The sequence below is a fragment of the Eleutherodactylus coqui genome, chromosome 4 (assembly GCF_035609145.1).
Source record: "Eleutherodactylus coqui strain aEleCoq1 chromosome 4, aEleCoq1.hap1, whole genome shotgun sequence".
In the NCBI taxonomy this organism is placed as follows: Eukaryota; Metazoa; Chordata; class Amphibia; order Anura; family Eleutherodactylidae; genus Eleutherodactylus; species Eleutherodactylus coqui.
In genome coordinates, this window is record NC_089840.1 from 269283508 (window position 1) to 269307807 (window position 24300).

The following is a 24300-nucleotide window of genomic DNA, read 5'->3' on the forward strand; positions in this document are numbered from 1 at the left end:
TATATTTCATCCCTTCATATATTATTATCCATCGTAATTGAAGAATAGAGCAGAAGACATGGGTGGACTATTATAAGGCTGTGGTCACATGCTGTCCATGCATTGCAGCTGTTATACAATTTAAAGGAAAAGTCCATAAAAATAATTGCTCATTCCCTAATATTGTGGGGTCTGTATATCATAATATGAAGGCTGCTGCTTCCTCTAATCACTGATACAATATGGTATCTATATTGTGGCTGCTAATTTCTTGACATATCTTTTGCCACACCATTAAATTCCACCCTTTTTATTTTCCACACTATCCATATAAATTATCTGCATCAATCCCAATGCTGCTGCAACCTGACCCACAGTGGCCAATGGCCATTAGATTTTGCCAGTAAAATGCTCTATTCACAGAAAAGACTTGAAGTAAAATAATAAACTTTATTAATAATCCTTTAAAAACCACACTTAGGGCACAACATAGAATAAAAAGTTGGGGGTGTCTCATCCACTTCTTAGATGATCAAACTACGGAGTGGTGGCACAATCAAACCAACCTACGACAAACAACGACAGACCACATGTAGGTATGGTCCCCACCAATAGAAGTTGGATCACTTAGTGTGAAAGCATTTGAGATACAGATGTATCCCTCATCCAAGATTAGGAAGTGTTCGAGGGAAACAATATCAATTTGGTTCCTTCACTAACAGCAATATGCTTTCATGTATAGACACTATAATGGGTTATGATAAGGTAGATGGAGTACTAGTTGAGTCAAAATGATCCACTTAAGGACTGGCTATATCCAGTCATGTGAGAATCATAGCACAATGTGGGGACTTAAATGAGGATACTGAGATTGTAGACATTCACTCATAGAGATGTTTCTCATATAGTGACTCGGACTTAAGGTATCACTATGCGACCATTCTTATGGAGAGTTAACCCCCGGATGGCCAGTCTTATGGTCGCACAGTCCTTATGTACTTGGCTCAAATAATGAGCTCATAAAGTGAGTCCGGTCAGATGTATGATGCTTTAGGTGAATCTAATTAATAGTCACCCAATAGATCATAGTTCAAGTGAGACACTCATAATAGAATAGCTCTCAGACCACTAGTATTGTATAGTGGTCGGCTTGTTACACCGTACTTTTACTCAACGCGTTTCACCACTACATGTGAGTGGATCTTCAGGAGAATTAGCACTTTACTCTTTAGTGCAGATGATATGATTGCATACAGATTGAGCTTCACTGGACTCGAATTGGGGCCCAAATGATAAACTTGAGTGAGAATGTTAGTCCTGAATAAAATATATGCTCTTAGTATTTACTCTAAGGTTAGGAAACAAGACATCAATCAGGACTCCAAAAAATAGAGATAGTCCTGAGTATGATCACAGATGCCTAAGACTCCAACTTTCTAGTACACACCAATTTAGTGCATATACTAGAAGGGTCTGACTAGTGAGGCTAGCTTTGTGGAGCAGGAGCCTATCCCCCTATGCCTCCTATCAAATGATTTTGAATCTGAAATTCAAAGCTGGTCAAAAGAAGCCCAAGTATCAAGGCTATGGGACCTACTTCTCATTTATTATTTTACTCTGAACTCTCTACCTTCAGATAGGGAAACGACTCATACTACATACTATAATCTGTTAGATATCTGACTAGGGTACTAGGACACTACCCTTAGAGGTGGTGCCAATCTAATGTATATTGGGGTTTCCGGACTTGGCATACATTACGGGAAGCAAGAGCAGACCTGTTGGGTTCTGCAAGGGATGGTCCCGGAGGTGAGACTTCCCAGAGATCATACACTGACGGTCCACCTTGAAGACACTGTAATAGATAATATTTCTTTAACTGAACACAAAAATAATTGGCCAATGCAAACTATTTCCATCTTGTCTAGAGATGAGCGAACGTACTAGTCCGAGCTTGATGCTCGTTCGAGTATTAGCGTGTTCGAGATGCTCGTTACTAGAGGCGAGCACCATGCGATGTTCAAGTCACTTTCACTTTCATCTCTGAGACGTTAGCGCGCTTTTCTGGCCAATAGAAAGACAGGGAAGGCATTACAACTTCCCCCTGCGACGTTCAAGCCCTATACCACCCCCCTGCAGTAAGTGGCTGGCGAGATCAGGTGTCAACCAAGTATATAAATCGGCCCCTCCCGCGGCTCGCCACAGATGCATTCTGACAGAGATCAGGGAGAGTGCTGCTGATGCTGGAGCTGCTATAGGGAGAGTGTTAGGAGTGATTTTAGGCTTCAAGAACCCCAACGGTCCTTCTTAGGGCCACATCTGACCGTGTGCAATACTGTTGAGGCTGCTTTTTGCAGTGTTGCACCTTTTTTTTTTTTTTTTTTTTGTATATCGGCCGTGCAGAGCATTGCGTCCTCAGTCTGCAGTAATTTTACATAGTATAGGGCCAGTAGTGCTGAGGCAGGGACAGTGAAAAACGTGAAAGACATATACTGTCTATATAGGCAGTGGGCTTTTCCAAAAAAATTTGGGACAAAAAAATATATTTGGGCTGCCTGTGACCGTCCTGACTGTACTGCGTCTCTGCTGGGGGTAGTAGTCCTAATTAATACGCAGCCAGCTAAGTGTTACAGCAGGCTTGAGCAAAATTCTTTCCTGGCTCTGCGTTGTCCGTTACATCAATGCTGTCATCCTGTCCAGAGGGAAACAGTCTGCACTGCAGTAATTTTACATAGTATAGGGCCAGTAGTGCTGAGGCAGGGACAGTGAAAACCGTGAAAGACATATACTGTCTATATAGGCAGTGGGCTTTTCCAAAAAAATTTGGGACAAAAAATCTATTTGGGCTGCCTGTGACCGTCCTGACTGTACTGTGTCTCTGCTGGGGGTAGTAGTCCTAATTAATATGCAGCCAGCTAAGTGTTACAGCGGGCTTGCGCAAAATTCTTTCCTGGCTCTGCTGTGCGTTCCGTAAGCGAACTCAGCCTCCAACCACAGGCCAATAAGTGGCACATTTAATTACAGCGTTCTGTTTCTGCACTACTGGTAATACACCATGCTGAGGGGTAGGGGTAGGCCTAGAGGACGTGGACGCGGGCGAGGACGTGGAGGCCCAAGTCAGGGTGTGGGCACAGGCCGAGCTCCTGATCCAGGTGTATCGCAGCCGACTGCTGCGGGATTAGAAGAGAGGCACGTTTCTGGCGTCCCCACATTCATAGCACATTTAATGGGTCCACGCGGTAGACCTTTATTAGAAAATGAGCAGCGTGAGCAGGTCCTGTCGTGGATGGCAGAAAGTGCATCCAGCAATCTATCGACCACCCATAGTTCTGCGCCGTCCACTGCTGCAACTCTGAATCCTCTGGCTGCTGCTCCTCCTTCCTCCCAGCCTCCTCACTCCATTACAATGACACATTCTGAGGAGCAGGCAGACTCCCAGGAACTGTTCCCGGGCCTCTGCCCAGAATGGGCAACAATGGTTCCTCTCCCACCGGAGGAGTTTGTCGTGACGGATGCCCAACCTTTGGAAAGTTCCCGGGGTCCGGGGGATGAGGCTGGGGACTTCCGGCAACTGTCTCAAGAGCTTTCAGTGGGTGAGGAGGACGATGACGATGAGACACAGTTGTCTATCACACAGGTAGTAGTAATTGGAGTAAGTCCGAGGGAGGAGCGCACAGAGGATTCGGAGGAAGAGCAGCAGGATGATGAGGTGACTGACCCCATCTGGTTTGCTAAGCCTACTGAGGACAGGTCTTCAGAGGGGGAGGCAAGTGCAGCAGCAGGGCAGGTTGGAAGAGGCAGTGCGGTGGCCAGGGGTAGAGGCAGGGCCAGACCGAATAATCCACCAAATGTTTCCCAAAGCGCCCCCTCGCGCCATGCCACCCTGCAGAGGCCGAGGTGCTCAAAGGTCTGGCAGTTTTTCACTGAGAGTGCAGACGACCGACGAACAGTGGTGTGCAACCTTTGTCGCGCCAAGATCAGCCGGGGAGCCACCACCACCAGCCTCACCACCACCGGCATGCGCAGACATATGATGGCCAAGCACCCCACAAGGTGGGACGAAGGCCGTTCACCACCTCCGATTTGCACCACTGCCTCTCCCCCTGTACCCCAACCTGCCACTGAGATCCAACCCCCCTCTCAGGACACAGGCACTACTGTCTCCTGGCCTGCACCCACACCCTCACCTCCGCTGTCCTCGGCCCCATCCACCAATGTCTCTCAGCGCACCGTCCAGCCGTCGCTAGCGCAAGTGTTTGAGCGCAAGCGCAAGTACGACGCCACGCACCCGCACGCTCAAGCGTTAAACGTGCACATAGCCAAATTTATCAGCCTGGAGATGCTGCCATATAGGCTTGTGGAAACGGAGGCTTTCAAAAGCATGATGGCGGCGGCGGTGGCCCCCGCGCTACTCGGTTCCCAGTCGCCACTATTTTTCCCGATGTGCCGTCCCAGCCCTGCACGACCACGTCTCCCGCAACATTGTACGCGCCCTCACCAATGCGGTTACTGCCAAGGTCCACTTAACAACGGACACGTGGACAAGCACAGGCGGGCAGGGCCACTATATCTCCCTGACGGCACATTGGGTGAATTTAGTGGAGGCTGGGACAGAGTCAGAGCCTGGGACCGCTCACATCCTACCCACCCCCAGAATTGCGGGCCCCAGCTCGGTGGTGGTATCTGCGGCGGTGTATGCTTCCTCCACTAAACCACCCTCCTCCTCCTCCTCCTACGCAACCTCTGTCTCGCAATCAAGATGTGTCAGCAGCACGTCGCCAGCAGTCGGTGTCGCGCGGCGTGGCAGCACAGCGGTGGGCAAGCGTCAGCAGGCCGTGCTGAAACTACTCAGCTTAGGAGAGAAGAGGCACATGGCCCACGAACTGCTGCAGGGTCTGACAGAGCGGACCGACCGCTGGCTTGCGCCGCTGAGCCTCCAACCGGGCATGGTCGTGTGTAACAACGGCCGTAACCTGGTGGCGGCTCTGCAGCTCGGCAGCCTCATGCACGTGCCATGCCTGGCCCACGTCTTTAATTTGGTGGTTCAGCGCTTTCTGAAAAGCTACCCACGCTTGTCAGACCTGCTCGGAAAGGTGCGCCGACTCTGCGTACATTTCCGCAAGTCCCACACGGACGCTGCCACCCTGCGCACCCTGCAACATCGGGTTAATCTGCCAGTGCACCAACTGCTGTGCGACATGCCCACACGGTGGAACTCTATGCTCCACATGTTGGCCAGGCTCTATGAGCAGCGTAGAGCTATAGTGGAATACCAACTCCAACATGGGCGGCGCAGTGGGAGTCAGCCTCCTCAACTCTTTACAGAAGAGTGGGCCTGGTTGGCAGACATCTGCCAGGTCCTTGGAAACTTTGAGGAGTCTACCCAGATGGTGAGCGGCGATGCTGCAATCATTAGCGTCTCCATTCCTCTGCTATGCCTCTTGAGAAGTTCCCTGCAAAGCATAAAGGCAAATGCTTTGCGCTCGGAAACGGAGGCGGGGAAAGACAGTATGCCGCTGGATAGTCAGAGCACCCTCCTGTCTATATCTCAGCGCGTTGAGGAGGAGGAGGAGGTGGAGGACCATGAGGAGGAGGGGGAAGAGACAGCTTGGCCCACTGCTGAGGGTACCCATGCTGCTTGCCTGTCATCCTTTCAGCGTGTATGGCCTGAGGAGGAGGAGGAGGATCCTGAAAGTGATCTTCCTAGTGAGGACAGCCATGTGTTGCATACAGGTAACCTGGCACACATGGCTGACTTCATGTTAGGATGCCTTTCTCGTGACCCTCGCATTACATGCATTCTGGCCACTACGGAGTACACACTGCTCGACCCACGGTATAAGGAGAACCTTTCCACTCTCATACCCGAAGAGGAAAGGGGTTCGAGAGTGATGCTATACCACAGGACCCTGGCGGACAAGCTGATGGTAAAATTCCCATCCGACAGCGCTAGTGGCAGAAGGCGCAGTTCCGAGGGCCAGGTAGCAGGGGAGGCGCAGAGATCAGGCAGCATGTACAGCACAGGCAGGGGAACACTCTCTAAGGCCTTTGACAGCTTTCTGGCTCCCCAGCAAGACTGTGTCACCGCTCCCCAGTCAAGGCTGAGTCGGCGGGAGCACTGTAAAAGGATGGTGAGGGAGTACGTAGCCGATCGCACGACCGTCCTCCGTGACGCCTCTGCCCCCTACAACTACTGGGTGTCGAAGCTGGACACGTGGCCTGAACTCGCGCTCTATGCCCTGGAGGTGCTTGCTTGTCCTGCGGCTAGCGTCTTGTCAGAGAGGGTGTTTAGTGCGGCTGGGGGAATCATCACAGATAAGCGTACCCGCCTGTCAACCGACAGTGCCGACAGGCTTACACTCATAAAGATGAACAAAGCCTGAATTTTCCCAGACTTCTCTTCTCCACCAGCGGACAGCAGCGATACGTAAGCAATACGTAGGCTGCACCCGCGGATGGAAGCATCGTTCTCTATCACCAGCAAAAACGGGGACCTTTTAGCTTCATCAATCTGTGTATTATATTCATCCTCCTCCTCCTGCTCCTCCTTCTGAAACCTCACATAATCACGCCGAACGGGCAATTTTTCTTCGGCCCACAAGGCTCAGTCATATAACTTTTGTAAACAATTTTTATACGTTTCAATGCTCATTAAAGCGTTGAAACTTTCACCTGAACCAATTTTTATTTTAACTGGGCTGCCTCCAGGCCTAGTTACAAATTAAGCCACATTAACCAAAGCGATTAATGGGTTTCACCTGCCCTCTTGGTTGGGCATGGGCAATTTTTCTGAAGTACATTTGTACTGTTGGTACACCAATTTTTTGGGGCCCTCGCCTACATTGTAATCCTAGTAATTTTTTGCCCACCTGCATTACAGCTGACGTTACATCAGCTGTGCTGCGCACTGCAATGGGATATATTTATGTACCGCCGGTGGGTTCCAGGGAGCCACCCATGCTGTGTGTCCACAGGGACTTCACATTAGGGATTTGTACCTGCCAGTGTCTATGTATTGAAAACCCCGGTCAGACTGGGGCATGCAGTGTGGGCCGAAGACCACCTGCATTTAATCGGACGTTACCTCAGCTGTGATGGGCAATGCAATGGGATATATTTATGTACCGCCGGTGGCTTCCTGGGACCCACCCATGCTGTCGGTCCACATGGAGTTGTAACTGCATGTGTCCACTTCTAAAGAACCCCAGTCTGACTGGGGCATGCAGTGTGGGCCGAAGCCCACCTGCATTTAACATGACATTACATCAGCTGTGCTGGGCACTGCAATGGGATATATTTATGTACCGCCGGTGGGTTCCAGGGAGCCACCCATGCTGTGGGTCCACAGGGAGTTGTAACTGCATAAGTCTACTTCTAAAGAACCCCAGTCTGACTGGGGCATGCAGTGTGGGCCGAAGCCCACCTGCATTTAACATGACATTACCTCAGCTGTGATGGGCAATGCAATGGGATATATTTATGTACCGCCGGTGGCTTTCTGGCACCCACCCATGCTGTCGGTCCACACGGAGTTGTAACTGCATGTGTCCACTTCTAAAGAACCCCAGTCTGACTGGGGCATGCAGTGTGGGCCGAAGCCCACCTGCATTAAGCATGACATTACTACCTCATCTGTGTTGGGCAATGCAATGGGATATTTTTGTGTATCGCCGGTGGGTTCCAGGGAGCCACCCATGCTGTGGGTGCACACGGAATTCCCATTGCGGAGTTGTACCTGCCTGTGACTATTTATAAAAAAACGCGGTCTGACTGGGGCATGCAGACACCTTGACAGAATGAATAGTGTGTGGCACATAGGTTCCCCATTGCTATGCCCACGTGTGCAGCTCCAGATGGAGGTGGCACAGGATTGGATTTCTCATTGCTTCTGTACAGCATTGTGGGCTATCGCCCCGCCCCTTTTAAAGAGGGTCGGTGCCTAGCCGTGCCAACCCTCTGCAGTGTGTGCCTGCGGTTCCTCCTCATGGCAGACGCACTTATAAATAGACATGAGGGTGGTGTGGCATGAGGGCAGCAGAAGGCTGCGCAGGGACAATTTGGTGTGCGCTGTGGACACTGGGTCATGCAGGGGGGGGGGGTTGGGCAGCATGTAACCCAGGAGAAGTGGCAGCGGAGTGTCATGCAGGCAGTGATTGTGCTTTGTTGGAGGTAGTGTGGTGCTTAGCTAAGGTATGCATTGCTAATGAGGGTTTTTCAGAAGTAAAAATAGTTGGGGGGGGGGCCACTCTTGCCGCTATTGTGGCTTAATAGTGGGACCTGGGAACTTGAGATGCAGCCCAACATGTAGCCCCTCGCCTGCCCTATCCGTTTCTGTGTCGTTCCCATCACTTTCTTGAATTGCCCAGATTTTCACAAATGAAAACCTTAGCGAGCATCGGCGATATACAAAAATGCTCGGGTCGCCCATTGACTTCAATGGGGTTCGTTACTCGAAACGAACCCTCGAGCATCGCGAAAATTTCGTCCCGAGTAACGAGCACCCGAGCATTTTGGTGCTCGCTCATCTCTAATCTTGTCTTGTTTCCAGACCAAGAACAATAGCGACAGTGACATACAGATGAGAGACATTTTACCTTGATTGTGACCCACTAAAAAGCTATTGTTCTCTTATCTTAACACAACAGAACTCATTGTAAAGCAATTCAAAATGTAAATCAACCACCCTGATAGCACGGCACACCATGATATCACATCGCGGTAAATGTCAAGCTAGAGGATAACCCATCTGTACAGAATCCAGCTATATAGTTTGTCTAGACCATTTGCCATTGGATACTGCACATGATGAGGACTGTGGTGCCAACAAGCAGAGTTGAGACATAGGGCACCGATGAATCATGGAAGGTAGGCAGTATTAATGATGGGCTTTTACTTCTTCTCCTGCAGAGTCAACTTGATGAATAATAAGAATTTGTGAACCTTCAGTCTCTGAATATTACCAGTCAGCAGCCGCAGAGACTGTGGAGAGTGTAATTGGACGCTGAAGACTGTTCTGTAGATCAAAGGTGTATCACTCATATAGACAAACCACCGAGAGCTGAAATAGATCCCTATGTGTTACTGATGGTCAAGTAAAGACTGTCATTACAGAGCTGTCTATATTTGGTTAGTATTTGGGATGGCGTATTAACCACTTCGTGGTCGAGGTATTAGAAAAAACAAAAATAAAATTTCCAGCAATTCACCCTTTACATCCTGGCCCCCAGTAGTAATGGTCACATCCCACAGTGGCCCCCAGTAGTAATGGTGACATCCCACAGCGGCCCCCAGTAGTAATAGTGACATCCCACAGCGGCCCCCAGTAGTAATAGTGACATCCCAGACCGGCCCACAGTAGTAATAGTGACATCCCACAGCGGCCCCCAGTAGTTATAGTGCCATCCCACAGTGCCCCCAGTAGTAATGGTGACATCCCACAGCGGCACCCAGTAGTAATGGTGACATCCCACAGTGGCCCCAGGTAGTAATGGTGACATCCTACCAGCATGCTGCGAATTGCCCCGATTCTCCGCGGTCAGCCTATCTAGTAGATAGGACTGACTGGCGGAGATTTGGCAGCGGCTCCTGCCCCCGGGCGGCAGCTCCCGCATCGCCCGTGGATAGCTGGCCTAAGGGCTAATGTCAATAGACAGATCTCTGCTGCGTTCCTCACGGTAAAAATCTGCAGCGCAATAACGCAGCTATTAGGTTCTATTAAACCCAATAGCTTTTCTGCCTGTCGGTGCTCACATGCGTGATTCTGCCACGGACTTCGGCTGCGTGAAAAAAATCGTGACATGTTCTACTTCAACATGTTTTTCCACAGGGGGAGGTCTCCAATAATATAGTATTAATGGAGACCCCGAAAATCTGTGGCAAAATTCCCCCATCACTCATGGGCACTAGCGTTTTTAAACGCAGTACTCCCGCGGTGTATATCTGCAGGTGTACCCCGCTCCATCCGCGGGCAGGAGCCCTAACTCCTTGTGGACCGACAATAATCTGACAATGATGGCCTGTCCTTACATGGGCCAACAGTCATTTAAATGTCTGCACAAGCGCTTAGGTTACCACTAAGGTCAGGACACTTTGCACAGCACATCCACATAAGACATACATGTATGACATTTATGGAGTGTACCAGTAAATGATATACTGGGACACTACAGGCATATATGAGTGACAGTTGTTGATCTATAAGTGTTATAATCACTAGAAGGGCTTAGTCAGACGGGCGTTTTTTCGCGCGATTTGCGCATGCACATGCGTCCGGCGGTTTTATAAAACCATTGCTTCGCAATGGTATCGGACACATGAGCGCTTTTTATGAGCTCGTCCGATAAATTATGGAACAGAAATCGCAGATCGCACCTATCTGTGATCTGCGATTCCTGTTCTCTTCTCTATATGCGCTCAATGGGGCCGGCTGTAGCAGCGCCGACCCCATTGGGAACATATAGTAGACAAATCATTCTCCTCTGCCACAGCTGTAACAGCTGTGGCAGAGAAGAATGCTGTTTGCCCATTGAATTCAATGGAGCCAGCAATACAGCCGGCTCCATTGAAAGCAATGGGCTGCCGGCGAGCGCGGGATGAATTGTCGGGAAGGGCTTAAATATATAAGCCCTTCCCTGCAATTCATCCAGAAAAGTGTAAAAAAAAAAAATATATATATATATATATATATATATATATATATATATATATACTCACCTTGTCCCAGCAGACGGAGTTCAGCGCGGCCGGCCGGCAGTTCTCCTGAACTGCTCTCTGTAGTATTCAGCAGCCGGGGATTTAAAATCCCCGCCTGCTGAATGAACTGCCTCTGATTGGTCACAGCCTGACCAATCAGAGGCAGCTCTCACTCACACCCATTCATCAATTCATGAATGGGTGAGTGAGTGCTGCCTCTGATTGGCTCAGCGCAGGGACCAATCAGGGGCAGCTCTCACTCACACCCATTCATGAATTAATGAATGGGTGGGAGTGAGAGCTGCCGCTGATTGGTCAGGCTGTGACCAATCAGAGGCAGCTCATTCTCTGAGCAGTTCAGGAGAACTGCCGGCCGGCCGCGCTGAACTCTGTCTGCCGGGACAAGGTGAGTATATATAACGCGGCTATTGAAACGCGGCTAGGAGCAGTTTTTTCGGGCGCTTTTTCGGCCCCGGTCACGCGATTTGCGGATGCGCATCCGTCATGCGATCCGCAAATCGCGGCAAAAAACGCCCCTGTGACTAAGGCCGAAATGACTACAAAATTAGTCTTCAAGGAAATAATGACATTATCGTGCAATGTACAAGGTTTTGGGGGCTGGGGGTGAATTTAGAGACCATTTTATCTATATGGAATTTGATTGGCTGCTTGGCCTCATCTGGTGTCTAACGGCTGCAGCGTGTGATGTCACGGAATGTTGCAGTTGTTGGCTCCTCCCCCTCCCATTATCACGTTATGACATCACCCAGGTTATATAAAGAGCTGCAGCGCCAACATTCCGTTGAGAATTGTAGTTCTTGTGAGCTGGAATATGGTTTTCTCCAGCAGGCTTTAGGGTATTCTGTAGCCTCCTAATTGTGTAAAAAAAAAACAGTATGCGCACACTGACCAAATTAGACGTAAGTTATCAGTCTCATGTCCAAAATGGCTCTCTGGGCAGGAACGTCCAGACAGCCTCTTTTATTGAAAGACATAACACCTGCCCTTTATGGGCGTTTAACAGATTACATCAGTAACATATATATATTCTTATTTGCTGGGTTATATAGAATTCCCCACCTCCCCCTCTCCCCGCCTCTCTCAAGTAGGAGCCTTTTGTCTTAACAACATGTGGTCAAAACTGAAACTGAAAGTATCTCTTTGTTGGAGAAGTTTCTGTGTGGGGGATGGGAAAGGACTGGGAAAACACTCAGTATTGAATACAGGTATACATGTAGTACTAGGACTTTTAACTCTTAGAGGCTGCTTGTGCAACTTTATGTATTCAGCTAACATTATACCACACATCTTTCACCATGCCATTGTCCAGCAACTACCATGATGAGATTGTGTGGCCATTAACCTCCACAGAGTTAAAAGTCATTACAGTAGCGTAATACATTTGGTTTATACAAATCAATAGACATTTTATACTAACTAATTATCATGTCTACTACACTTGCTGGAGGTATGTACGCTGTTTTGTCCCCCGCTATATTCTATCATGTCTCCTATTCTTCAGTTCTAATCTCTTCTTTACTCCTGCAGTAATATGTGATATAAATGTATAATGTGATGTGATGGGGTGCCGGTACAAGATGATCGTAGGGATGTAACAAGTGTCATCATGTCACCTGGCAGCACAGTTCCGGGGCTTCTAGTTTACGTGACATGGAGTCCCAGGAGCCGCTTTTCATACTTATCTGTTCCCCCTCTGTGATGGGTGATTGGGTGCATTAAAAAAACGTGAAAAAACTCTTGCCACACAGGAAGGTTCAGGGCCTCCACCTCACACATCTTTCAGCCGGTATATCAAACTATAAAACTTCCAGGAAGATTTCACACCTGACAAGAAACTTCACCTCGTCTCATGCATTAAGCAGACCAACTTACATCTCGTCATGGGAAAGGAATTGGGCATAAAAATAATGGGTGCGGAAATTAGGACAATGTTTAAAAACACATATGGGATCTCACCTCGTGTCCGTCTTCAGGAGAATCATTACAAATTGCTTACTAGGTGGTACAAAACTCCGGAATGGTTACATGCATATGGACTCTCGGAGATGGACAGATGTTGGAGGTGCCTAGAACACACAGCATCATACCTTCTTATATGGTGGAACTGTACTAAGATCAAGACTTTTGGGGCAGAGGTAGAGAGGGAAATTGGCATTATACTCAAGGAAAACATACAGCTGTCCCCGGACATAATCATCCTTAGCAGACCTCAAGCGTCCTACAACCCGCAAAAAGATGGTTTCTTATATGATTGCTGCAGCTAAAGCATTAATCCCCCTCCTTAGGGGAAAAACATACTGTCCATCTTTAGAGATGGGAAAGGATAAGCTAAAACAAATCTACATATTTGAAGAGTTACTTAGCTGCGCTAGTTTGTCACACACTGCATTTCTCAAAATATGGACACCCTGGAAAAATACTTATCACACCTCATGTGATAACTAAGACTACCAACAGAATAAACTAAATGCTTTCATGACACTTTCCTCTCATTCTTATACTGAGGTTGATCTGTGATGAACAGGATAGGAGTGACGCTATCTCCTTAAAACTGCCCTACATTCAGGTTCTTAAACAAATAAAGGATACTTTATCTCATTTGGGAGCCCTCCCCTCCCTTCCCTCAACCCCTTCTCCCCTGCCTCTTCCTCTCTTCATCCCCCCTCTATCCCCCTACTATCTTTCATTTAGTTTGTACCACCGTACTCCCCATTTTTCTTTACTTCTCCCTGCCAGGTATGCCGCGATTGTGCCGCCTCTCTGGCTTTACGGGACCTACCTTCTGCTTAAGAGGGCCTGGTGGGTGCCTGAAAGTTAGTCTGGTGGGCAAAATTATAGTGGCTCCCGAGGTCACTAAGATAACAGGGAAATTGGTAATTGCAATTTCAGTTCTCGTGAAGATCCCTTTTTGTTTACTTCTCTTTAATTAGGACAATTTCCTGCGCATATAATGGGATCATGTCTAAAATTAATATTGTAACCAACAGGAATTACTATAAATCTGACGTTGTGGACTTCCATAAAGTCATGTTGATGTCGTTACTTTGTTATTTCAACTGAAAGCAGAATTGCATCTATGTTATTATACAAATACAAAAATGCAAGAATATGTTTGTAATTACTTTGTAAAATGAAAATCTTTTGAATAAAAAGGGATTTAATTAAAAAAAAATGTGAAAACACTGTATGAGGCTTCTTTCCCACAAGCGTATATCAGCCGCCTTTTTCACGGTCGGCTGATATACGCTACCATCTGTGGCGTTAAAACTCGTGAATGGGCACACAAATCTAATGTTTGTACACCCAATCACATGGCATGGGCCATGGCGCATATACACCGAGGTCACCATGCCGTCAACCCCTTCCCCTCCCTCCTCCTTGCAGCCTCACCTCTGCTCTCCTCCCCGCTTGCTCTTTGTAATGGGAGGGGGCGGGACGGTTGTGGAGCTAAGCGCCACCCTGTCCCACCTCCCCCCATTGCTGGCAGCCAGGAGGGGGTGGAGCCTAGCTTTGCCCCTTTCCACCCCTTGTCCACAGCCAGCAATGGAGGAGACAAGACAAAGCGGCGCTTAGCTCCACCCCATCCCACCTCCTCTCATTGCAAAGAGCAAATGAGGAGGAAAGCAGAGGGAGGGAGTTTAGCAGCCACGCTGCTAAATCCCCTCCCACCTCCGGCCGCTGTCATGGGCTCCCATAGGAGCCTATGCAGCGGCCGACATATTCTGTCCCAAAAAATAGTTCCAGGTCTACCTTTTGGGCCCGACATTAAAGCGCCCGGCGATATATTGGCTGGAAGGGGACTTGTACATCACTAGAATACGGCCATGTGATCTGATGCATTGGAATCCAATGCATCAGATCACAGCGTATATCGGCCGGCTATGAAAACAGCGGGCCTATATACACTCAGGGGAGAGAAGCCTAAGGCAAAATAACGGCTTCAGTTTAGCTGTTAGAACTAAATAAAGCCTCAATGGAAGCAACAGGTTAATTTTGTAATTAATAACATACAACATACCACATATTAATGATCATATGCAACATTTGTCTTCAGCATCTCTAATGCTCACTACCCAGCGGCTAATTACACGACTCATCAGGCTGCTTGGTTATTAGGTTTTGGTATCTAAAGTGAGTTACGATGACTAGATATAAAGAACTTGATCCCTTATTGCCAGAACCCATGAAACAAATGCTTTCTTCTCCTTGATTACTATTTAGTTGACGGTAATCTATAGTTGCACTGCAGGACACACATCTAACTTCATCTGCTATTGTGGTGGAAGTGGGATATTACACCTAATCCATTCTTTTTAACGCATTGTGATAATTTCTCCTACTGAGTCTAAACGTCGGGTTAATATGTCAAGTATGTTAATGCTTGCGCTATCTGTACATACTATGTGGTGAGTTTGGGGGCTATAAAGGTCCTCAATATCTGGAAGGGGCAACACAGAAATGATATAAGCCCAAAATGAATGAATATATAATAGTATTATGTATAATGTCCAGTCCTATATATAATAATGGCTGAGCCAGACACCAGGAGTCTCACTAACCTATTTACTCTTTAATAGTGTGGAGAGTGATTTCGAGAAATACAAAGCATTTTACCATGGCAGTTTTTGAACATCAATACCCAGCTATGATGTAAGTATCCTTTTATATGACTCCTGATGATATTTAGATAGTTGGAAGGATATCATGAGAAACAAGGAGAAACCAACTTATTACAAATACCAGGATAATGGAGTGAAAAGCAAAGTGTCCATGAGGATGATCCTGTCACTCAAAAGTGACAAACATAACAAAAGTTATGTCATACAGAATGAACAGAAAAACAGTATTTAGACGTGCCGGACTGGAGCTCCTTGGGTCCTCCAGTGAAATTGACTCTAGGGGCCAACCCTATAGCTACATGGAGATAATAACACATAGGTAGTGCAGAGTATTGTTGAAATGATAAAATGGTCTGCAAGTCCCTATTTGACATTGTCCAAGAGAAGTAAAAAAAAAAAAAGGTAGAGGGAAGAAAAATTCCTTCTGGTTACGGTGCCATCCTTCCATCATTACTCAAACTACCAAAAGAAAGGGAAAATAAAGCATCCACAGGGGCTCAAACCGACATATAAAAATACATTTTAACAATCTAAGATTAAAAGCCTCCTATGGTATATCCTGAAAAATGATGTCACCACAGAACACCCAAAATATTACGTATATCCCTGGGAATATGCAATGTGTTCCTGAATTCTACATCTTATAATAGAGAGACAATGTCCTAGATTGTCACCGTCTTTTTTACTCTCTGTTAGGACCTGGGAAGACGTTCCGCAATTGAGGGATGAGCATCAAGAACGCATATACTTCTTGCAGAGCATGTAAGTATCTGACTGCAGGACCTCCATTATAGTGACTGTTATTCCAATATCTGATGCTAGCCCTCGCAGACATGACCCCCACACCCATCAGGAGACTAGACCTCAGGGACAAGGGACCATATAGTAATAGTGGGAATGTAGAATGAAATATAATACAAATGTCCCCGACCCCCAGCAGGCCCTATTATTAGGTAACTCGTCCACATTACTCTATTAGAAGTAGAGAGAAGCCGATAGCCATGTCCGGCCACGACAGGCAAATAATACAAAGTAACCCTTCATATAAGCAGCAGAAATTCTTAGCTGCAATCTGATTGGTTATTGCAGGAAATTCCTTGTTTTGTCTGTTCTAGATTTTTGTATAAAAATATCGTTTTTCTGACCATTTTATAACCTCTAAATATCATATTTATAATTCTTTCTTCTTTTCCTTCTTCCGCAGGTGGCATCAGACTTTAAACTGAAGCGACAGCACCTATTACCAGTAATTATCTTACAGTATAATCATCCTATTTCTCTACTGTTTTTGCCATTGCTGTTTCTTTTATTTCTCCTCCTAAAAAAATGAAACCCCCATCTATCCCAAAATGGTGCACAGAAAAATAATTAAATTATCCTACAAAACTCTGCCCTCATAGGGTACCGCTGATGGAAAAATCACAAAGTTATAGTAATTAGAATGTGGGGATTTAAAAATATTAAAAATTGTTGCATCCTTAAAGCCTAAAAAAAAAGGGTTCTTAAAGGGTTAACCTGACCACCTATATGTTTTTATTTTTATACTTACATATAACATTTATTATCCTTTGGTCACATTAGCTGCCAGAACAAAATTTCTATATAAGTGATGTGTTGCTCCACAGAGAAGAAGATGAGGACAGAGGTGCCTCCTCCGGACTCATCAATGAGTCAATCGAGAATGGATCCACTAACACCAATGTGTAAGTACAGAATCACCTACAATGTGCTTCTTGTATACAGACACCATATATTACACTACATTACAGATAGTTCATAGATGATGCGTCGAGTCGGTACACGAGACACATTCACGGCCGGCACTGATTTTCCTGATCATACATCTTATAGTAGGGAGATGATGTCCGTGATTGTCACCATCTTCTTTACTCTCTGTTAGGACCTGAGAGGATGTGGATGTCGTCCCACATGGTTTGGATGAGCATCAAGAATTTGCATACTTCTTGAAGAACATGTAAGTATCTGACTACCGGACCTCCATGATAGTGACTGTTACCCCAATATTTGGTGCTAGCCCTCACAGACATGACCTCCACATGCATCAGAAGACTAGACCTCATGAACAAGGGGCCATATATAACACTTTAGTAGCAGTGGGAATGTAGAAGGAAATATAGTACAAATGTCCCTGACCCCCCAGCAGCCCCTATTATCAGGTGATTCATCCTCATTACCCTCTTAGAGGTGGAGAGAAGTTGATAGTCGTGTCCAACCATGACAGGCAAATAATACTAAATAGCCCTTCATATAATCACCAGAAAATGACATCTACAGTCTGATTGGTTATTGCAGGAAATTCCTTGTTTTATCTGTTTTAGGGTGCGTTCACACGAGCGCATAAACGGCGCGTTTTTGCGACCAAACGTATATACGTGACCATCTGAGGCATTGGATTCCAATGGATTCGTTCGCACAGGCGATTTTACGGCGCGTAAAAACGGCAACCCGAAAAAAAAACGGAACATATGCGACCGAAATACGCGCCAACGCATATTCGATGGCCGAAAAGATAGTTTGCAAAGTAGGAACAAACGATAATACGCTTTCTAGCTCTGGTCATGATCGGCGAAAAACGTTCTTTCCGGCGATTAAACGCTGCGCATGTGCGAACGTAAATACGCCTACGCTCGTGTGACCGCGCCCTTAGATTTTAGTATATAAATCTTGCTTTTCTGACCATTTTATAACCTGTGACTGTCATATTTATAATTCTTTCTTCTTTTCCTTCTTCCGCAGATGGTGTCAGACTCTAGACTGGAGTGACTGCACCTATTACCAGTAATTATCTTCCAGTATAATCACCCTATTTCTCCACTGTTTTTGCAATTGCTGTTTCTTTTGTTATTTCTCCTCCTAAAAAAATAAACCCCCATCTATCCCAAAATGGTGCACAGAAAAATAATTAAATTATCCCATAAAACTCTGCCCTCATTGGGCGCCGCTGATGGCAAAATCACTAAGTTATAGTAATTAAAATGTGGGGATTAAAAAATATAAAAAATTGTTTCATCCTTAAAGCCTAAAAAAAGGGTTCTTAAAGGGTTAAGCTGACCAGCTATTGGTTTTCATTTTTATAATTCCATATAACATATATTATCCTTTGGTCACATTAGCTGCCAGAACTAAATTTCTATATATGTGATGTGTTACTCCACAGAGTAGAAGATGAGGACAAAGGTGCCGATGCCTCCACCAGACCGATCATCAAGACCGGACTCATCAATGAAACAATCGAGAAGGGATCCGCTAACATCAGCTTGTAAGGGCAGAATCACCTACAATGTGCTTATGGTTTAAGTACACCATATATTACACTGCATTATAGATATTTATAACTGTAATATATATGTTATGTGTAGGAAGTGCTGAGCAGGGAGCGAGAAGCAAACAAGAAGCCCACTAGCGGCCGGCAAGTCTTTCAGTGTGAAAGCACTGCATGAGCACTAACGACCGTAGTGGTGACGTCAGCGATCGTGCAGTCACTTCACAGACTGTCGGTTCGTGTAAAAGGGGCTTTGGATACCACATATTACACTACATTACAGATGGGTAATTGATGATTGGTAAGTGTCTGTACTAGGATGGATACAGATGGGACAAACAGAAATCACATTTGAGAGGTAAGGGGCAGTCGTGACAAAGAAACAACACTGAACAAATGCTAATCCATTCATTGCAGTGCACGGCTCCATTCCCCAATCTTCCTCCTGTCCTCCACCCACATAACTCTCTACCCAATAAAAACATTTAAAAAAAATGAATGGACTTGTAGTGGACTCTTGCAGCATGAGTGCACAAGGAAGGAGTGACCAAGAGTCTTGGTCAGGGTCGGCTCTAGGTTTACATGGGCCTTTGGGCAACAAAGTCTCAGTGGGCCACCTTAGTAATTTATAGACCCCATTCTGTAACCTGAGTCATTAATAAGGCCCCATAGTACCCTCTAAGTCATTAATAAGACCTCGTTGTGTCCCCCAAGTTATTTATAGGTCCACTCCATCACCTCCACCACCATCCTACGGCATCCCCCATCCTCTGCCTTGGCCTCTTTTGCTCATGCTCATGTGGAATACCACAGGCCTACATGATGAAATCTTCGTACATGGTGTGACAGAAAAGACACCAACTAGCAGAACAGGAAGTGCTTGGCTTACTGTAGTGCTGCTCGCATAGTATCTGTGTCTTAAAGACATGGCTACAAGTAATTTAGTAGAATAAAAACAGGATCAATCCCACCCTTCAGGGGGCCGCCCTAGTATAGCACATAAGAGCATTAGGAGGCATCTCTTTGGGAATAGACCTACCTAGCTAGTTTCGTAATACGGGCAGAGACTTCATCAATCTCCATGGCCCCATGTTCGCAGTTGGAGCCATTGCATTAGATAGACCTGTTGAGTACAGATGGGGGGATCCGTCGTAGCTTGATATCATAGGTTGCCGATATAATATCATTAATACCTCAATAATAACAGCTCAATACTGCCCCCTATACTAGAGTCCAATAAAGGACAACTATGTCATCATAGAGAGTAGTAGACACAATTGGTAGTCCTCTATGACATTATTTTGTTTTGTCTGTTTAGGGTATGTTTGTATTGGTGGGGTATTATTTTAAAATTGATATTTAATAAAAGTTACATTTTAACCATCTCAGAAGGTTCCTTACTAGAGATGAGCGAGCACCAAAATGCTCGGGTGCTCGTTACTCGGGATGAAATTTTCGCAATGCTCGAGGGTTCGTTTCGAGTAACGAACCCCATTGAAGTCAATGGGCGACCCGAGCATTTTTGTATTTCGCCGATGCTCGCTAAGGTTTCCATGTGTGAAAATATGGGCAATTCAAGAAAGTGATGGGAACGACACAGCAACGGATAGGGCAGGCGAGGGGCTACATGTTGGGCTGCATCTCAAGTTCACAGGTCCCACTATTAAGCCACAATAGCGGCAAGAGTGGGCCCCCCCCCCTCCCAACAACTTTTACTTCTGAAAAGCCCTCATTAGCATGGCATACCTTAGCTAAGCACCACACTACCTACAACAAAGCACAATCACTGCCTGCATGACACTCTGCTGCCACTTCTCCTGGGTTACATGCTGCCCAACCCCCCTCCCCCCTGCACGACGCAGTGTCCACAGCGCACACCAAACTGTCCCTGCGCAGCCTTCAGCTGCCCTCATGCCACACCACCCTCATGTCTATTTATAAGTGCGTCTGCCATGATGAGGAACTGCAGGCACACACTGCAGAGGGTTGGCACGGCTAGGCAGCGACCCTCTTTAAAAGTGGTGGGGCGATAGCCCACAATGCTGTACAGAAGCAATGAGAAATATAATCCTGTGCCACCGCCATCAGGAGCTGCACACGTGGGCATAGCAATGGGGAACCTATGTGCCACACACTATTCATTCTGTCAAGGTGTCTGCATGCCCCAGTCAGACTGGTAATATGTACCTTAACAGTAACCGCGTTGGTGGTAATGTGGTGGTGACTGCGGACCTAGTAGCGCGGTTGTATTTTGTTGGTTTTCGTAATGTGGCCAGGATTAAGTTGGCCGCGGCGGGGGATGTTTTTGAAGCACTACGTGTCCTCTCCACGTGTCCGTGGTTATATGCACCTTAACAGTAACCGCGTTGGTGGTAATGTGGTGGTGACTGCGGACCTAGTAGCGCGGTTTTATTTTGTTGGTTTTCGGAATGTGGCCAGGATTAAGTGGGCCTGTGGCGGGGGGATGGTGGGGGGGCTCTCTTGTTGTGTCGGTAAAGGTGAAATTCTTGGACTGCCACCAGACGAACCAATGCAAAGGCATTTGCCAAGAATGTTTTCATTGTTGGAGGAGGAGGGGGATGTTTTTGAGGCACTACGTGTCCTCTCCACGTGTCCGTGGTTATATGCACCTTAACAGTAACCGCGTTGGTGGTAATGTGGTGGTGACTGCGGACCTAGTAGCGCGGTTTTATTTTGTTGGTTTTCGGAATGTGGCCAGGATTAAAGGGGTTGTCCCGAGGCAGCAAGTGGGTCTATACACTTCTGTATGGCCATAATAATGCACTTTGTAATATACATTGTGCATTAATTATGAGCCATACAGAAGTTATAAAAAGTTTTTTACTTACCTGCTCCGTTGCTGGCGTCCTCGTTCCCATGGTGCCGACTAATTTTCGCCCTCCGATGGCCAAATTAGCCGCGCTTGCGCAGTTCGGGTCTTCTGTAGTCTTCTATGGAGCCGCTCGTGCCAGAGAGCGGCTCCGTGTAGCTCCGCCCCGTCACGTGCCGATTCCAGCCAATCAGGAGGCTGGAATCGGCAGTGGACCGCACAGAAGAGCTGCGGTCCACGGAGCAAGAGGTTCCCGGCGGCCATCTTCACAGGTAAGTATAGAAGTCACCGGAGCGCGGGGATCAAGGTAAGCGCTCCGGTAAGCTGTCTGTACGTCCCTGCATCGGGGTTGTCTCGCGCCGAACGGGGGGGGGGTTGAAAAAAAAAAAAACCCGTTTCGGCGCGGGACAACCCCTTTAAGTGGGCCGTGGCGGGGGGATGGTGGGGGGGCTCTCTTGTTGTGTCGGTAAAGGTGAAATTCTTGGACTGCCACCAGACGAACCAATGCAAAGGCATTTGCCAAGAATGTTTTCATTGTTGGAGGAGGAGGGGGATGTTTTTGAGGCACTACGTGTCCTCTCCACGTGTCCGTGGTTATATGCACCTTAACAGTAACCGCGTTGGTGGGAAATGGCCTCGCCGCCATCATGTCTTTGTGAAGCCTCTGTTTCCACACCCCAGAGACATACCATTAGCAGCGGTATAGGCAGAGCCCATAATTCGTAACATTTCAGCCGTAGCATTAGGACAGGCCCCACTAACATATCACTAGCAGCATTATAGGGGGAGCACAGTATTAGTTCCATTTCAGTAATAGTAGCACTTAAGACAGGCCCCAGTAACAATTCCGAAGCAGCAGTATAGTGGGAGCGCAGTCTTCGTTCCATTTCAGTAATAGTAGCACTCAAGACAGGCCCCAGTAACAATTCCGAAGCAGCAGTATAGGAGGAGCATAGTCTAAGTTCCATTTAAGTAATAGTAGCAGCCTACACAGGCCCCAGGAACAATTCCGAAGCAGCAGTATAGTGGGAGCGCAGTCTTAGTTCCATTTCAGTAGCTGCAGTATAGCCAAGGCCCAAGTTACATTTATGTAGCTAAAGTGTAGGCCAACCCCACACACCTTTCTGTACCATGAGTGCAGGCGAAGAACATAGAAATTGCTATGATTACACTGTAGGTGAGGGCCCAAAAAAATTGGTGTACCAACAGTACTAATGTACCTCAGTAAAAATTGGCCATGCCCAACCAAGATGGCAGGTGAAACCCATTAATCGCTTTGGTTAATGTGGCTTAAGTGGTAACTAGGCCTGGAGGCAGCCCAGTTTAACGAAAAATTGTTTCAAGTTAAAGTTCCAACGCTTTTAAGAGCATTGAAACGTATAAAAAATTTTTAGAAAAATTATATGAGTGAGCCTTGTGGCCCTAAGAAAAATTGCCCGTTCAGCGTGATTACGTGAGGTTTCAGGAGGAGGAGCAGGAGGAGGAGGAGGAATATTATACACAGATTGATGAAGCAGAAATGTCCCCGTTTTGGATGGTGAGAGAGAACGTAGCTTCCATCCGCGGGTGCAGCCTACGTATTGCTTAGGTATCGCTGCTGTCCGCTGGTGGAGAAGAGAAGTCTGGGGAAATCCAGGCTTTGTTCATCGTGATGAGTGTAAGCCTGTCGGCACTGTCGGTTGACAGGCGGGTACGCTTATCCGTGATGATTCCCCCAGCCACACTAAACACACTCTCTGACAAGACACTAGCCGCAGGACAAGCAAGCACCTCCAGGGCATACAGCGCGAGTTCAGGCCACGTGTCCAGCTTCGACACCCAGTAGTTGTAGGGGGCAGAGGCGTCACGGAGGACGGTCGTGCGATCGGCTACGTACTAGTTCACCATCCTTTTACAGTGCTCCCGCCGACTCAGCCTTGACTGGGGAGCGGTGACACAATCTTGCTGGGGAGCCATAAAGCTGGCAAAGGCCTTGGAGAATGTTCCCCTGCCTGCGCTGTACATGCTGCCTGATCTCTGCGCCTCCCCTGCTACCTGGCCCTCGGAACTGCGCCTTCTGCCACTAGCGCTGTCGGATGGGAAGTTTACCATCAGTTTGTCCACCAGCGCCCTGTGGTATAGCATCATTCTCGAACCCCTTTCCTCTTCGGGAATGAGAGTGCAAAGGCTCTCCTTATACCGTGGATCGAGCAGTGTGTACACCCAGTAATCCGTAGTGGCCAGAATGCGTGTAACGCGAGGGTCACGAGAAAGGCATCCTAACATGAAGTCAGCCATGTGTGCCAGGGTACCTGTACGCAACACAGGGCTGTCTTCACTAGGAAGATCACTTTCAGGATCCTCCTCCTCCTCCTCTTCCTCCTCCTCAGGCCATACACGCTGAAAGGATGACAGGCAAGCAGCATGGGTATCGTCAGCAGTGGGCCAAGCTGTCTCTTCCCCCTCCTCCTCATCCTCCTCATGCTCCTCCTCCTCCTCCTGAACGCGCTGAGATATAGACAGGAGGGTGCTCTGACTATCCAGCGACATACTGTCTTCCCCCGGCTCTGTTTCCGAGCGCAAAGCATCTGCCTTTATGCTTTGCAGGGAACTTCTCAAGATGCATAGCAGAGGAATGGTGACGCTTATGATTGCAGCATCGCTGCTCACCACCTGGGTAGACTCCTCAAATTTTCCAAGGACCTGGCAGATGGCTGCCAACCAGGCCCACTCTTCTGTAAATAATTGAGGAGGCTGACTCCCACTGCGCCGCGCAAGTTGGAGTTGGTATTTCACTATAGCTCTACGCTGCTCATAGAGTCTGGCCAACATGTGGAGCGTAGAGTTCCACTGTGTGGGCATGTCGCACAGCAGTCGGTGCACTGGCAGATTAAACT